We start from the raw sequence: 16,772 nt of genomic DNA on the forward strand, positions 1-16,772 counted from the left end.
AAAAAAAAAAAAAAAAGGCAGGATCAATATAAATTATATTCTGAGACATTTATCATTTTTAACCTTCAGCCTTGTTCTTTTTAGACTACTCAAGAATCCTGATTTGGCTAGATAGACAGATTCCCAGTTCTTCTACATATGTGTCAATAATAGCTTTTGTTGCCAGCAACTCAGCAAAGTTGACTTGTGTCAAAGAGCAGTCATGTTCTATTGAAGAAATTTAAATTCTGACCTATGACTGCCCTTTAATGTCTGAATACACAATTAACATTGCTTTGAATGGTGAGTATACCAGTGCCTGCAGTTACACACCTAAAAAGATTTCTTGTGGTCTTGCATTCATATTTCCCAGACATTCTAATTAAGTAGAATGGGCGGTCTGTCATGCCCTTCAGTTTTGGCATCTCTCACTTTCTTGTTAAAGGGACATATTTGAGGCTTACCACCATTTAATAGAAGCAGAGTTGGTTCAGCCTTCCTATGTCATGCATTTTATTTACAATGTAAATGTATTATAGGTATCTATGCATATATTGTCACTGATATCTCCCATTTCCTCCCTTCAGTCATAAATATTTACTTGATTAAGAGAAAAGACAGAAACTGTAAAGCCAAAATTATTATTTTGTAAATGCTTCTTTTCAAGTATGTGAAAATATAAATGGCATTTTATTTTTGGTATCTTTGAAATATGAAACAAAAGTGTTCTCAACCACTGACTCCTTTTTCAGTAGTACTCTCGTTTTTTCTGCCTTAATATTCTTCAAGAATACCACACTCTCATCAAGGAAAAGCTAGCTTTACATGGCGATTCCTACTGTGTCCAAGAACAGTGAGCAGTCTGAAAAGGCCCCCAGAGATTCTGAGATGCTGCCTTGGCGGGACGAGGCTGGGAGTGCCTCACGCTCTTCCGATCACCCCACCCCACTGAAAGGCAATGATCTAAAGATAAATAAGTTCTATGTTCTTGCTTTCAAGTTGTGCCTTGTAATTTACATGAGGATACTAAAAGCTGCAAAACCCCACCATTAAGCTGAAGTATGCTATAATAATTATTACATTAATAACTTCATGTACATAATTACATTTGCACATAAATGCACATTTTCACAAAATCCTAATCAATTTCAAAAGTGATACCACATTTTGTAACCATTCATAAACTATATATCCTGGAATAAACTATTTTAACCTCTTTCATGTATTGGTTTTATTTTTGTCTGTTTTTACCTGAATCATTTCATTATGAATCATTTCATTTAAAAAAAAAAACTGTGCTCTGGGTCATCTGGCCCCTGGAGCTCAACTTACCTTCAGTCACCAAAGAACCCTTTAAAAGCATTCAATTTCGTAATTTCCACTAGCTTTTGAATCGAATACTGACAGAACTAGGTAGAGTGCTGGAATATTGTGCATTTTGATTCAGGCACAGACTTGCCACATTTACTACTGCATCCTAAATTCACAGTGTAAAATCATATTTGCTTGTGATTCTTAAAATGCTTAAGAGAGAAATGTTTGGGAAAACCTGGAACCTATTCTCCTATTCACATAAATGCTGTACATAATGTGTGTTTAAAATATAATAGTAAGACTTTCCTGATTTCTCCTTTATCCATTTATACCACTAATTTTGGATTTCATAACCCATCAGAAAATTTTCAATTCATCATTTTGATTTAGGAAAGAGCTGGGCATTTACTCTGTGCTCAGAATTTCAAAGTATACCAGACAAAGGTCCTTTCTCGAGGGCTTCCAAGTCTAGTTGGAGAAACAGGGGCATAAACAAAGATGTGGATCACAGCATGAGTAAGTGCTACAACGATGTGCATGGGAGCACGGAAGGCCATACTGAACTAACGTGGGAAGTTCAGGAAACACTTAGCAAAGACAATGTGTTAATTAAAACTTGAAGATTAAGAAGAAATTAACAGGAAGGAACACTGCAGGAGAACAGACAGATAAGGGTTTCCCACAACACTATGGGCAAGAGATCATGCAAGTCTGAAGTAGAGCAGATGGCACTGGGGACAGAACAGATAAAGCCAGTTTGGCATATGTTGGTGAGACAATCAACAGGTCTTGATTAAAAAAAAGAAAGAAAGAAAGAAAAGCAAGAAAAGAAAAAAAATTAAATGGGGGTAAAAGAAGGTATATGGGAGAAGGAGAGTTAAAAAAAATCTTATTTCAAGGTTACTATTTTCAATGGATGGTAAGATGGTGATACCATTATCCTAGTGAGAATATATAAATGTAATATCCAATTTGTAAGAAGGGTAGATATAAATAGTTCAGTTCGGCAAGTACTAAGTTTGGGGTATAGGAGGCACTCAGACAGAGATGTCCAGAAGACAGTGATTGTGAACTAATGATAGGCAGCAATTCATTCTTTCTGCTTTTGTCCCAATTCTCAACAAGTAACAAAGGACCTACAAGCCCAGCCATCTCCAGGTCTGAGTCTCTGCACAAAGTATAGTGAATACCCGGGCCTGCTTTCCACCTGAAAACAGCTAGTGATGAGTCTCCCAAGGAATCGTATTATTCCTGCAGAGTCCTGGGGTTGGCTGAAAATTCTTTTCTGAGCAATAAGCAGCTTGGGAGGAGAACAGCAACTGACAGCAAGAGGCCAGTTTGAGTATGCCAGACCTTCTTGTTCATCTCCAGCATTAATTCCCAGGGGACGTATAAAGAAAGCTATGTTGGTTCCTTGGAAACGCTACTTAAGCAAAGAAAAGAAAAAAAAAAAAAAAGAAAGAAAGAAAGAAAAGAAAAAGGTAAAGTAGCTAACCATCCAAAGAGGTAGGGAGAAGGTAACATTAGCCACTCTAAGACTCTAAGAAGCCCATCCTGAATAGAAAAGCGAAGTATGTAAGTGATACCATGATTTTGAGCATGCCTGAAAATGCTGGTAAAAATGTATACTAATTCAGATATTTTCCTTATTCAGGTCTTCTCTTTGGCACAGAGAGTTGATTGTTTGACTTGATTGAGCTAGAACACTGAAATTCCTTAAACTGTAAGGTGGCTGATTGGGAAAACAGGACAGGCATTATTTTTCTTTGGTACATGCCTAATTCCTCCCTGCTTGCCAAAGCATTATGGACTGTGAACTGAGCTGCTTAGTTCTTCCTCAGTGAGATAGCTCAGTGTTGCTTCCATGTCTTTATTACTGTCATATTATCCTACTCGTCCAGAATAAGAAAGTTACTAAGAAGTTCCAAAATATAAATCTACCAAACAAAAGCTTAAACTCTTTGACCTGAATCTGACAGCTAACTTAACAGTTAGCTTTTTATGTTCTTTTGTATTTTTCCAGAAATCTGCCGAATTTTTCAGATGGAAATTATTACGATTTCTGTCAAAAGATCTAAGACAATTTCCTTAACCCTCTGCCCCTCTATTCTATTCATAGAGACCACAATATTATGTAAGTAAATGCCAGAAATTTTGACTTTATTTAGGAGACTTCTATTTACAAATTTAAACTACCCAGAATACATAATAATGCAATCAAGGCTTCCCTTATCAGCAAGATTATAAACATTATTTTAGATTAATAATGGTAGCCATAGCTGTGTCCCATCTGAGGTTTCCCTACTATCCAGATGTCACTGTTGTGGTTTTTCACTAGGTTACGTGCACACCAGTGTAGCAGCAGAATTAGCAGGTAAAGCTGTCCCCGCCCTGTTAGAAGGCAGTAAGTTGTCCAAAGGGTCTCAGGGAGAGGACATGGGAAGGAATGATGCAGTGTTGAATAAAAAATTAAATGAGATATTAATAAGAGAAGACCTTGTGAAGAAAATACAGATACAACTTTTAACTAAATACTAACAGTCAAGATGCGTCAAATCTATTTTTATGTTATTTTTCATTCCTATTCTTTTCCAACTGACCTCTAAGAATCTAGGCTTGACTGCAATATTCAATTACGTTTAATTTTTAACAAATATGCTTGATTTTTATTAAAGAAGGTCCTTGTTCTTGTTCTGGCTAACATACACAGTGAGTTTTCCTGATAGTTGAATGTGACTTTAAGTACCAAAATAATTGTGTTGTTTTTGTCCAATCGATTTTAAATGGAAAACATTCTTACATAAAGAACAATCTTCCTTGACTTTTCAAGCATAGTATACCGAGTATAATTTAAATCTGGAATTATTTAAAGGTTTCTAAGATAATGGAACATTATTTAATTTTTTCAATGTATAAAATGCTTTTGATTTAATAAACAGTTAAATGTAACATAATCATAAGAATATTGCAGAAAAAAACAATTTAGTTTGGATCACTAGGCTCTCTTTTCACAGGGAGATAATAAATGTTCTTGAGCCAAAAACAACTGGGTAGAAGTCTCAGGACTGCCTGCCGGTCTGCCTGCTCGCCTCCACCCCTCCCTCCCTTCCCTTCCTACTTTCCTTCCCTCTTTTTTATATTTTTTAATCTTCTGTCTTTTGGATGCGTTATAGGGAACTTGCAGAATCCATGTGAAGGGATTCATTGTTTACCTATCATAACATAGTATAAATATTTTTAATGTCAATAAATATACATGATGATATATATGTATAATCTTAAAGCAATCAAAAATACTATTAGTGCTAATAAATGAATTCAGCAATAGTACAGGATTAAAAAAATAGTGAAAATGCATATTTACTGACAATGGCAATTTAGAAGGTTGCGGACAGTGCCAATCACTACATTCTAAGTTGTAACTGCTAAAGCTCAGAGTATTCTTTTGTCGGCTTCTCGGTTTTGCTCTTATTATCAAGGTATCAAATTGATCTTTCCTCTTGACAGTAAGGCTCCCTGTATTCTAATGTAATAGTTGTAATCTGATCTGGGTTGGGAAAGATTAGGGAGTTTATTTTAATTGTGTGTAAAATAAAGGTAAATAGGCTCTGGAGGAGGACCAAACAGCATGCCTTCCCCATAAAGCTGTAGTTTCTGGTCATGTCTATATTGGCTGTTTTAGGGCTAATTCATCAATTTCTTGGTTCTTTCAATCATTCTAGATAGATGCTATAAACCGGCAACCGAATCTTGAAAGGTAACACATTAGGCATATACTTTTGTTTTAAGCAGTTGATAAAGTATTTTAACCAATGATAAAAACAAACAAAAAAACTATGCCATGTTATTGGTTACTGGCTTTGAAACCCATTTTCCTTAATTTCGTTTAAGTGTCTCTCAACAGAAACAACCATTATACATAATACATACAACCCATACAAAGTTAAAACTATGAATGTGAACTTCACATGCTCAATGGTAGAACAAGCATCACCTCGGGGTGCCTGGGTGGCTCAGCCATTAAGCATCTGCCTTTTGGCTCAAGTCATGATCCCAGGGTCCTGGGATCGAGCCCCGCATAGGGCTCCCCATGCAGTGGGGAACCTGCTTCTCCCTCTCCCACTTCCCCTGCTTGTGTTCTCCTTCTCTCACTGTCTCTCCTTGTCAAATAAATAAATAAAATCTTAAAAAAAAAAAAAAAAGAACAGGCATCACCTTGGTTATGTAAGTGTGTATTAACATTCTCTGATGAAACAACTGTATTTGAACACATCCTGCTTATCAGCTTGTCAAAGTAAAAGAACCACAAACTTGCACATCTACCTGAGAACAGAAAAGGTACCCACATATCATAAAGGAAATCTCAAGGAAATAAAAAGACATATAATAGAACTTAATGCAAGGCTAAAATGATAAGGACTGAGGAGGCGGCCTTTTTACCCTCCCTTTCACCTTCCCAAAAATATGCTTGCTCCAGTCAAACCAAAACTTGTTCTCTCCCAGCTCAGGAATGATCATTGTTTCAATAGTTCTTTGTCATGCTCATTTTCACCCCTCCCTCCAGTATTTGGAAATTATTGTTGTTACTGTTTTCCCACATCTCTTCTGAGTTACAAAGTCTACAACAATGAAGTATTTGTAAACCCTTGGCAATAAGTCAGACACAGGTTCCAGTCCTCCAGCTACCATGTACATCAGCTGATAATCTTGGTCAAATCACTTTCTTGAAATCTCAATTTATCTGAAAAAATGGAATAATAAAACATACCTACAGTGTTTTCAAGGATCAAATGAAATACTCTTTTAGGCACAGGGCACCATACCTAGCACATAATAGAAAACTAAGTTGGTAGAGCTGGGATTCAAAGCCAGTCTGGATCCAGAGTCCACACTCAAAATCACCACCCCAAGCTGCCACGTACACTTGTATATTCTGAAATTTCTCTCTGAAAGGTATAAAGTCAGATTTGTCCTTGCTCATTTCTAATACTTTTCTCACCAAAGAAAGCCATTCTCTACTAGAAGCCTAAATTCCAAGGGCCTGTACATTTCTAGCATGTCATCTACTGCAACCTTAAGGAAGAGCTTTGCATTCTATTCCAGTCAAAAATAAAAATGTTAATTCAAACACCAGATGGTTGAGGACAAACCCCTGTAGAGTTGTTTTTTAGGTTCCCTAAGATGACACATATTCTTAATTAAAATCTCTTCAAGTATGTTCTCTCAAATATTAGACACCTGCATAAAACAGATTATATCTGTCCATTTTTTGGCACATGTGTTTTTTATTGGCAGACATCAAACACATATGTTAAGTTATAGAAAGTAGGTTATAGTCCCCTAATTTACCTCTGAGACTGTCATCTTAAAATCAAGACATTCATCAGAATCCAAGAGACCACTTATACCAACTGACCACTATTTATCAGGAAATTAAAGAAAAAAATGCTTCTAGGCCTTGAGAGTTATACATTCTTGGTAGATCCATTGCTTCCTGAATTTAGATATGCAATACCTGGGAGAGCCACTGAGCGCAGTGGAAACCACCATCATCGAAGGCCACCGGCTGCATATACTGCAGAATTAACGTGATTAAAGAGCAAATCACACACTGTTAAATATGAGCCTAGAAAGAATTCTTCTCTCTCACCCTTAAACTAACCCTCTACAAATATAAATGTCCAAATGGAAAAGAAGAGTTTCCTTGGTGGCGTAATTAAAGAGGACTGTTCTCTGACCACCATAAAACATACTGATTCAGGTTAAAATAAGATGACAAAAAAACCAATTATCTTTTAGCACTTGTAACACTTAAAGGGATTAGATTGTCAAATCGCTCCCAAAATGGAGAAGTAGGATGGCTACAGTCATAAATATTGAGGTCTCATATATATAAATGGCTATTATAAGATACTCTTTAAGATTCCTTTTTATATTTCTTTGCATATAAATGTTACCAAAGGAGAATCCTTGGTGCTAAACTTTAGGTTTTTATAAAAAAAGAATCACTTCCCATCTATGTCACTTTGTTCAAGTCTTCAACCGTAGATTTAATTTAGAAATTGGCTGCAACTTGCAACCTGATTTAGTAGAATTACAATATTTTAATTGGTTCATGGATGTTGACATATAACATAATTGGAAATATGAAACGTAAGATGCTGAGAATGTCTTCTAAGAACCATGAGGTGATGGTAAATGATCACTTCTAGAATCTCCTAAGACATAAAGTGTGGTTACTGAATTGATACATTGTTACTGAATTGATACTGAATTGAATTGGTTCATATTTTAAGCTCTGATGTATTTACATAGTTATTAAACAGTTCAGACTTGTATAAATTTGCCTGAATTCACCCAAGTATCAAATTTATTGATGAGTAACTACAATACAAAAGGACAGTGTCCAGGAACAGGTCAGTGGTATAAATGAAGAGAATTCTAAGGAGGAATCTCATCTCACTCGCAGAGATCAGGCCTCCTGTGTTGGTGATCTATCATTGCATAGCAAATCACTCCCCAAATTTTGTAGCTTAAAGTAGCATATGTTTATTATCTCACAGTTTATGTGGGTAAAAAAATCGAGAGCAGCTTAACTGAGTGGTTCTGACTCAGAGTCAAGGTTGCAGTCATCTGGAATTGGCTGGGAGGGCCTATCTGCTTCCAAGATGCTTAACTTTCATGTCTGTTGGTAAAAGGTCTTATTTCCTCAGCCCACGGGCTTCTCTGTAAACTGCTGAGTGACCTCAAGTCACAGAAGCTGGCTTCCCCACAGAAAGTAGTTGAAAGGGAGTAAGGAATAGGCATCATATCTTTTGTAACCTGGTCACACCATCACTTCAGCCATGTTGTTTTCATAAGAAGAGAGTCACTAAGTCCAGTCCACACAGAACTGGAGGTGTAAGATGAGAGAGAGATGAATCATATGATTCCTCAGTAGCTAAGAAAGTGGTGATGCCTTTCACAGAGAGATGACAGGAGGGGAAGTACTGTGAAGTTCATAAACTTGTAGCTGTTACTTGGGACACACTGCATTAAATGTATTGCGGGCCAAACAAGTAAAGATGCTGCCGGACGGTCTGCTAGAATCCAAGGCCAACGTTCAGAAGACAGGCCACCCCACAGTCATGCATAGCACTGGTAGCTGAAGGTGTGGAGTGGAAAGCAGCACTAAGGAATAGAATGCACAGAGAGAACAGACCCAAGGAGAAAAATCTTTTAAACATTTACTTTCAGGAAACATTAAGAAACAACAGTTAATATCCATCACACATATAAATGTCCATTATAAAGTCCTCTTTAAGATTCCTTTTATATGTCTTTGCATATAAATACTATTCAAGGAGATGCTCAACATCACTCATCATCACGGAAATGCAAATCAAAACCACAGTGAGATCACTTCACGTCTGTCAGAATGGCTAGAATCAAAAAGACAAGAAATAGCAAGTGTTGGCAAGGATGTGGAGAAAAAGAAACCTTTCTATGATCTTGTTAGGGATGAAAATTAGTATAACCACTGTGGAAAACAGTAAGGAGGTTCTTCAAAAAATTAAAAATAGAACTACTATATGACCCAATCACTCCACTACTGGGTATTTACCCAAAGAAAGTGAAAATGCTAATTTGAAAAGATAAATGCATCCCCATATTTGTTGTTCCATTATTTACAATTGCCAAGATATTGAATCAGCTCAAATGTCTGTCAATTAGATAAATGGATAAAGAAGATATGGTGTGTGTGTATATATATATACATACAACAAAATATTATTCAGCCATAAAGAAGGATGAGATGTTGCCATTTGTGATGTGGATGGATCTACAGGATATTATGCAAAGTAAAATAAATCAGAGAAGGATAAATACCATATGATGTTACCTATATGTGGAATCTAAAAAATAAGACGAATGAATATACAAACACACAAAGCAGAATCAGCAGAATCGGACCTATAAATACAGAGAACAAACTGGTAGTTGGTGTAGGGGGTGCAAAATGGGTGAAGGAGAGTGGGAGATACAGGTTTCCAGTTATGGAATGAATAAGGGTCATGGAAATAAAAGACAGTGATGTTGAAATCTATATTGTGACAGGTGGTAGCCACACTTGTTGTAGTGAACATGGCATGACATATACAGTCTTTGAATCACTAGGCTATACACCTGAAACTAATTTAACATCATGTGTTAACTACAGTAAAAAACAAAAACAAAAATCAAAGTAATAGAATCGCAGGGGTGTGGGTCAAGCTCACAAATGTTTTTTCCTCTGAAGAAAACTGATTAGAAGAGAGGGTAGCATTTGAGATGGAAAAGCTGAAAACTTCAAGGTATTTGCTTGGACAGTCCCCAGTTGGAAAGGAAGCTTTGGGGATTTTATAAAAGCAGCCCTTGGCATTTGAGAACAAAAATGTTCAGTCTAGTTTTAAATGTTAAGCCCCATGTTAAGTGTGTAATTAAAAAAAAAAATGTTCTTATCACTGTTTCTTCTCAGTTAATATGACCACATGAGTTGAATATATTGTTACATAGGTTATAGCAATCTGCACCAGTTTCTTCAGCAGTAACCAGGAAAAACAGAAAATGGACTTTTTTATTTCTGGTGTTGAGGGGAGAATTAACAAATAAGTGCATTCTTTGGGTCACATTTCCTTAAGTATTATTTTAAAATAACTGTTTGGCCTCTCAATTTCTTTGATATTTCCCTTAAAAATAAAACAGTGTGGATACACATATTTATGTGAAACTAAGCTCTGGGAAATCTGTGGATTTGAGCTCCAGGGATTTTGCTACTGTGAAACTATGTAAATAAATCCTAAAAGCTATGTTGATTGAATCAGAATTGGTCTAAACATAACAAAACATAAAATGGCAGCTGACAGAGCAATCTTTGATTTTAGGAATGAGCCGCATGGTTTTTTCACATTGGACTGTTAACTGAAATACACTATTTGGAATGTAACTTATAAAGAGAAAAAGGTTAGTTGTATTTGGCTCAATGGATACATTTACTGTTTGAATGTGGAAAATATTTTTGAAAAAGATAAGGTATACAGACACTTGAAAAGAAATTAATATTATACTTTCCCAAACTTGCGTTTTATAGAACACAACTGTGAAGAACATAATGCTATAAAATTCTTGCTCTTGGTTTCATTCAGGGTTGTTTTCATCTTCATATTATGAATAGATTACGGTATATATACTTTTGTTTTAAAAAATAAGTTTACCTGAAAGTGTTAAAATACAAAATTTATGGGGCGCCTGGGTGGTTCAGTGGGTTAAAGCCTCTGCCTTCAGCTCGGGTCATGATCCCAGGGTCCTGGGATCAAGCCCCGCATCAGGTTCTCTGCTCAGAGAGCTCTCTCTCTGCCTGCCTCTTGGCCTACTTGTGAGCTCTGTCAAATAAATAAATAAAATCTTAAAAAAATAAAAAAATACAAAAGTTATATAAATAAAGCTTATAAATAAACTATTATTAAATCAAATATGGCTGTATATATTTTTGAGACAAAGAGTTAATTTTTTAAGACCCTAAACTTGAGAGTACTTAAGCTCTATTAAATTTCCCAGTTAAATATTTGCATTTTTCAAGGACTTGCAGTTCTCTCTCTAGTATTTTAAACATATAGAACTAAAAGTCTATACTATACCCTCATATATATACATGAATGTTCATCCTTACATAGGTAGCATATCTATACCTAAATATATTCTCACATGTATACTATTTGACTAATATTCTAAACATAAGAATTTATCATTTGTAACTTATGCAGACAAAATTTCATTGGAATAATGGTTAGAATAATGTGTTTCACAATATGCATTATACAGAGAAATATTGACAAAGGCATGAGAAGTTAAAATAAGATACAGGATGGTTTCCATTCATAAACATGTTGGAAATACTCAAGAATAAAATAAAACTAGCCATTAACTGATTCACTGAATGAGAAGAAATACACTTATTTTTATACTAGACATAAAATTGCAAATAATTTTTTCCTAAACATTTAAATAGTGATAGTTATCATTTTTAAATTTTTATTTAAAATTTAATTAGCTAGTATACAGTACAATATTGGTTTCAGGAGTAGAAATCAGTGATTCATCACTTACATACAATACCAAGTGCTCATCACAACAAATGTCTTCCTTAAGGCCCATCCCCCATCCAGCAAAATTATGGAATTCTTCATGAATTTACATGTCATTCCTGCATAAGGATCATGCTAATCTTCTCTGTATCATTCCTATTTTAGTATATGTGCTGCTGAAATGAACACTATCACTGGTTTTTATTTTAAACTACTTACCATATATGATATGTGTTTTTTTTTCTTAAATTCACCTACAGATTTTGTGATACTTAATCATACTAATGCATTCAAAATAAAATAAAAGGGACTTCTCTAATACAAGACAATGATAATTTTATTAGACCAACTCTCCTCCGGGAAGTAACAAGGTTCAGAAAAACAAACAAACAAACAAACAAACAACAAACAAAAAATGCAGCCAGTGTTTATGGAGCCAAGATCATAGATAGAAGAGAAATAACAAGGTAAGACAAATTTTTCTTGCCACTTTTTCACCTAACACTCTTACATGCTTGCCAATTCAGAGCAAGGCACTGATACTAAACAGTAAGTTATGGTGAAAACCTTTTAGCAATCTCAGGGGGATAGAGAAAACAAACAAAACTGGAGGCCAGTACCACCAAGGGAAAAGAACTTGATAACCCGTAATCACAGAGCAAAGGGAACCACAAAGTGATCTCAAGATTCCTTGTGGTAATGTCCTTGAGACTCTTGCAAAATCCAAAATTTCTGCCTGAGTAAAAGGATAAGAAACCAAACAGAAGGAAGTTGATAAGAGGGGAAAATGCTTAAGAATAATTTTGAGAATCACACTGCATTTCAGGTTCTTCTAAGAGAAGAGGCCCCTGCAAACAACTTCAGTGTTTAAAGGAGATCCCAGAAGTGTTACCCTAAGGGTAAGGGAAAACTGGAGATAAATCACTATTCTGAAAGACTAAATCTCAGCCTCATTATATCCCAATCCCTCTCTGGAGTAAGGGTATCTAATCTTACTTTAGCTGTCAAATCAAAGAAAACTAATCCTATCTAATGGAGATCACCTCTATAATTTTTTATACTAAATATCCAGTATTCAATAAAAAAAATCCCAAGTAAATGCAAAGACAGAACCAAATGAGCAAACACCAAGAGAAAAAACAAAAAACAGAAACAGACCTATAGGTAATCCAAATATTGGTATTTTCATAAACAAACTTTAAAGTAACTGTTATTTAGGCAGTCAAGAATTACATGATTGAAAAATATCAATACCAAAATTAAGAACTCAATGGTTGAGTTTAATAGTAAATAGTACTCTAATGAAGGATTAGTGACTTAAAGATAACTATATAGAAAATATCCAAAAATTAAGCAGAGAGAAACCTATGAAAATTACAAAAATGAACATGAAAGTTATATGGATGTTTTAAATAAAGAAACAATGATGTGTACCATGCTTCAAATTAGAATTAGAATTAAAAATCAAAGGACAAGTACAAAGGTGGCAATATCCTAGGAGATGACTCATCATTAACATGGATTTTTAAAAACTGAACAGGAGACACAATACAGGAAAAGAAGCTGCAAGTGGGGTAATAACCATTACAAAATTAAGAAGGAATAAGCTACCACGACACACCCAGAAAATGGCAACTCAATAAAACTGGAGTTTAAGGTGATTGATGGGAGGAGGAAAGAAGATAAAGCACAAAGGTAAGGATGCACCAAGAGCCTCATATACGCCATGCTTACTGAGTGGGACTTTATCTGGTAGACAAGCAGGAATCAAGTGTGACAAGACCTGCCCAAAAGCCTGGTGAAAACTCAGCTGGTCTACATGGTAGACCATGAGGCAATACTGATGGCTGTGTGTTCTGTTTGGACTCCCTGCTGGGGCTCAAATACCAGCACTGCCATTTCCTACTTCTAAACCCTAGTATAAGTTCTTTGATCTCCTTGTTCTCACCTCTGAGAGGAGGCAATAGAGCCATCCATCTTCTAGAGTGGTTATGAATATGTTAATACAAATAAAAAGCCTAAAACACTGCCTGGCACACAACAATAAACATTAGATATTATTAATGTTGTTGAGAAATTTAGTTCTCCTTCCCAGTAGAAAAGTAACATAACATAAAGCCTGATTAATGGAGGGTTGCCTGGGTGGCTCTGTTGATTGAGTGTCTGACTCTTGATTTTGGTTCAGGTCATGATCTCGGAGTCCTGGGATAGAGCTCCACATTAGGCTCCTTGTTCAGTGCTAAGTCTATCTGACCTTCTCCCTCTGCTCCCCGCCTCGTGTGCACATGCTCTCTAATAAATAAATAAATAAAACCTTAAAAAAAAAAAAAAAAAAGTCTGGTAATGGAAATTGAGAAGCCTGAATACTATCTGCCTTAATAGCTACTAATCAGTTGGGTGACTTCAGACTTTTGGATTTTCTCAATTTCCAACTGCCCATTTGTAAAAAGACTACATGGTTCACGACTCTTTATTTTTTTTTTTCCAGTCACTGCTCCAGGATTTCAGCAGGCTTAATATGACTACTATGAAACAGATACTGATTTTTGTTCATGATTATGGATTTTCCAGTAGCACCTATTGGATTGATATTTAGCCAAATGGCAATGTTTTTGCTTTTCACATTTATTTACTTGTTTATAATATCTGTTTGAATTCTTAAGGGGGAAATTGAAAGGTGATTATTAATAAGAAAATACAGCCCAAAGGAAAATGTTAGCTTGTGGGGGAAAAAAATGTGTACTGACTACCGTTTTTCTGCTGTTAAAGCTTTGCGAGTCAACTAATTATGGAGTGTCTGATGATTATACAAAAACAGTTATGAAGCTTTGTACCTATCTAAAGGAATATTACCATGAGACTCTCATCATATCAGCACTGCTGAACCAAGGAATGACAGGGGTAAGGATGGGTGGGGGGAGCAGGGATCTGCCCCGGTGAGGAACAGCATATCATCACTGACATTATTTACAATTGCCAGCATATGGTGTACTAAAAAGCAGACTGCCTTTTAGTGAATCTTCTTGCTATTTTTAAATTCCCTAGAGATAATGAACTTCCTTATTACCTGCATCCAGGCCAGGCAGCTCTCACTGTTCCTGCTTTGTGATGCCACTGCTTATCAGTACAGGAAATCAATTATTTTATTATGGGAAAAATCCTAAGTGAAAAAAGTGGGAGGCAGATTTTTATACATAAGTTCAAGTATGATCTCAAGTATATTACATATCAACATTCAATTTCAGAGATCTACAGAAGGTGTTACAATGTATACACACACTTATGTGCATATACTTCCTGATCCAACCACTTCTCTTACAAGGAAGAAAACATCTAGATTTTATTTCCTTATCTCTGTCCCGTGTTTTTCCCCGTCTCATGACTTCCTACTGGCCACAACCACTGAACTTGTTTCGAAAGACCTCTACAATTTGATCCCAATCTACCCCTCCAACCAACCCATGCCTTTTTTTCAAAACCACACCACATTCCCTACTATCTGAAAATGCCAAATTTATCCACCCAAATGACCTGTGAAAAAAGTGACCTCCCAAGTGACAACTTTCCAGTATCTTATTCTGTCTTTCACTCACCTGACCCAGCATACGAGAGTTGCAAAATAATTGCCTTTGGGAGCCTCCATGTCTCAGCAGGTTATGTAAGTTCCTGCTTTATCAGGTCCTGTGTCAGCATCCAGCCAGCCAGCCTTCTTATCTCTCACTCTGTTATCTGCCCATTACTTCGTATCTGAATCTTATGTAAGTTACTTTTCATCCCTCACCTATAGCGTCTTCAGGATCAGGACTGATCTCCAAATCCAGTTTCTCTGTGTTTGGATTCAGAAGTGATTCCCAAATAGCTTTTCAGACATGTCTGTAGGTGTTGGTGGCTAGGTTACTGATCAACCATCCTGGGGAAGTGGTGAAAACAGGAACTTCCAGGCCTCTGTAATCTAGTCTCTGTGCTTCCTGATTCCAAATCTCTGATGACTGATGCCACCTTCAAATGACAATGCCATCATTCCAATTGCTCAGGCCAAAAATTCTGGAGTAATCTTATATTCTGTAAATTATTTCACACCTACATTTATTGTCTTCATAATATATCCAAAAACTAACCATCATTGCTGCCATCCTGACCCTCTAGCACATCATCATCTCACACTTGAATTATTTTCAGAGCCTCTGATGTGCTTATTCTTGAGCCCAACAGTCATTTTCAATATTGAAGCCAGATGAACCCTTTAATATAGCATATTTGAAATTGATTGTATCTTTCTTTTGCAGCTCAAAATTCTCCAGTGGCTCCCAATTTTACATAGAGCGTAACAGTTCATGCGGGCCTCCGGGTTACTTCCCTGAACCCACCTACTCATGTCCCCGTTTTCCTGAGTCCACCAACTGGCATCCTTAATGGCATCCTTTACAAACAGGAAGCCCTGTCCCTGCCCTATAGCCTACCCTATGTCTAGCCCTCTCTGCTGCAGAGATATGCATGGCTCATTTCCTCTTTCTTCAACTGTTGCTTTCTTGATGAGGTACCCTCTGAGCACGCTATTTAAAATGCAGACTAACACCATTACCACTCTTAGTCCTCCTGACCCAACCATATTTGTGCTCAGTTTTTCTTTTTCTCCATAAGCATTTATTATGCTTATTATCTACCTCATTTGTACATAAGCTCCATTCATAGGCAAGGTTTCTTATATACTTTATCCTCTTCTGTATCCATAGAATTTAAAACAGTACTTGACATACAGTAGGCATTAAATATTTGCTTGAATGAATGAACACACGGTCATATTTCTTTTACCTATAAGGTTGGGCAAAGACTGACTGATCCCACTCACAGCTGAAGCCTGAAGAAGCCAAAGGACAACATCATTACGTGACTGTGCCTTCTCTTACTTCTTCAAATTTCCCCCGCATTTAAACTCAAGAGAACCCATTTCTTTTTAGTGCCTCCTGATGGAGTCTGTGTCCAAATCCTACATCTCATCAACTTAATCATAACCTTCTGTCAGTGGCTGGCACATTACTGTGACTTCTTCTTCTTCTTTTTTTTTTTTTTAAGATTTTTTATTTATTTGTCAGAGAGAGAGAGAGCAGAAGCATGGAGAGCTGCAGGCAGAATAGGCAGAGGGAGAAGTAGGGTCCCTGTTGTGCAATGAGCCCAATGCAGAACTCGATCCCAGGACCCTGGGATCATGACCTGAGCTGAAGGCAGATGCTTAACCAGCTGAGCCACCCAAGAGTCCCACATTACTGTGACTTCTAATAGCAAGCCCATAATGGCTTTGCATTTGGTTCACTTAGAAATCAGTGCTTCTACATCTCCACCATCTAGTGTTAATCCTAGAGCCTCTCCACGGTATCT

The 16,772-nt window shown here is 36.4% G+C and overlaps 1 protein-coding gene and 1 non-coding gene across 2 annotated transcripts in view; both read right to left on the minus strand.

The window, feature by feature from the left end:
- FAM83B (family with sequence similarity 83 member B) overlaps positions 1 to 16,772 on the minus strand; it is an 81,103-nt gene that overhangs the window by 39,863 nt on the left and 24,468 nt on the right. The window lies entirely within an intron of this gene.
- On the minus strand, positions 11,479 to 11,585 carry LOC132018836 (U6 spliceosomal RNA). Its single transcript, XR_009404616.1, has one exon. It is a non-coding gene; the product is annotated as a U6 spliceosomal RNA (small nuclear RNA).

The sequence above is a fragment of the Mustela nigripes genome, chromosome 5 (genome assembly GCF_022355385.1).
Source record: "Mustela nigripes isolate SB6536 chromosome 5, MUSNIG.SB6536, whole genome shotgun sequence".
Taxonomy (NCBI): Eukaryota; Metazoa; Chordata; class Mammalia; order Carnivora; family Mustelidae; genus Mustela; species Mustela nigripes.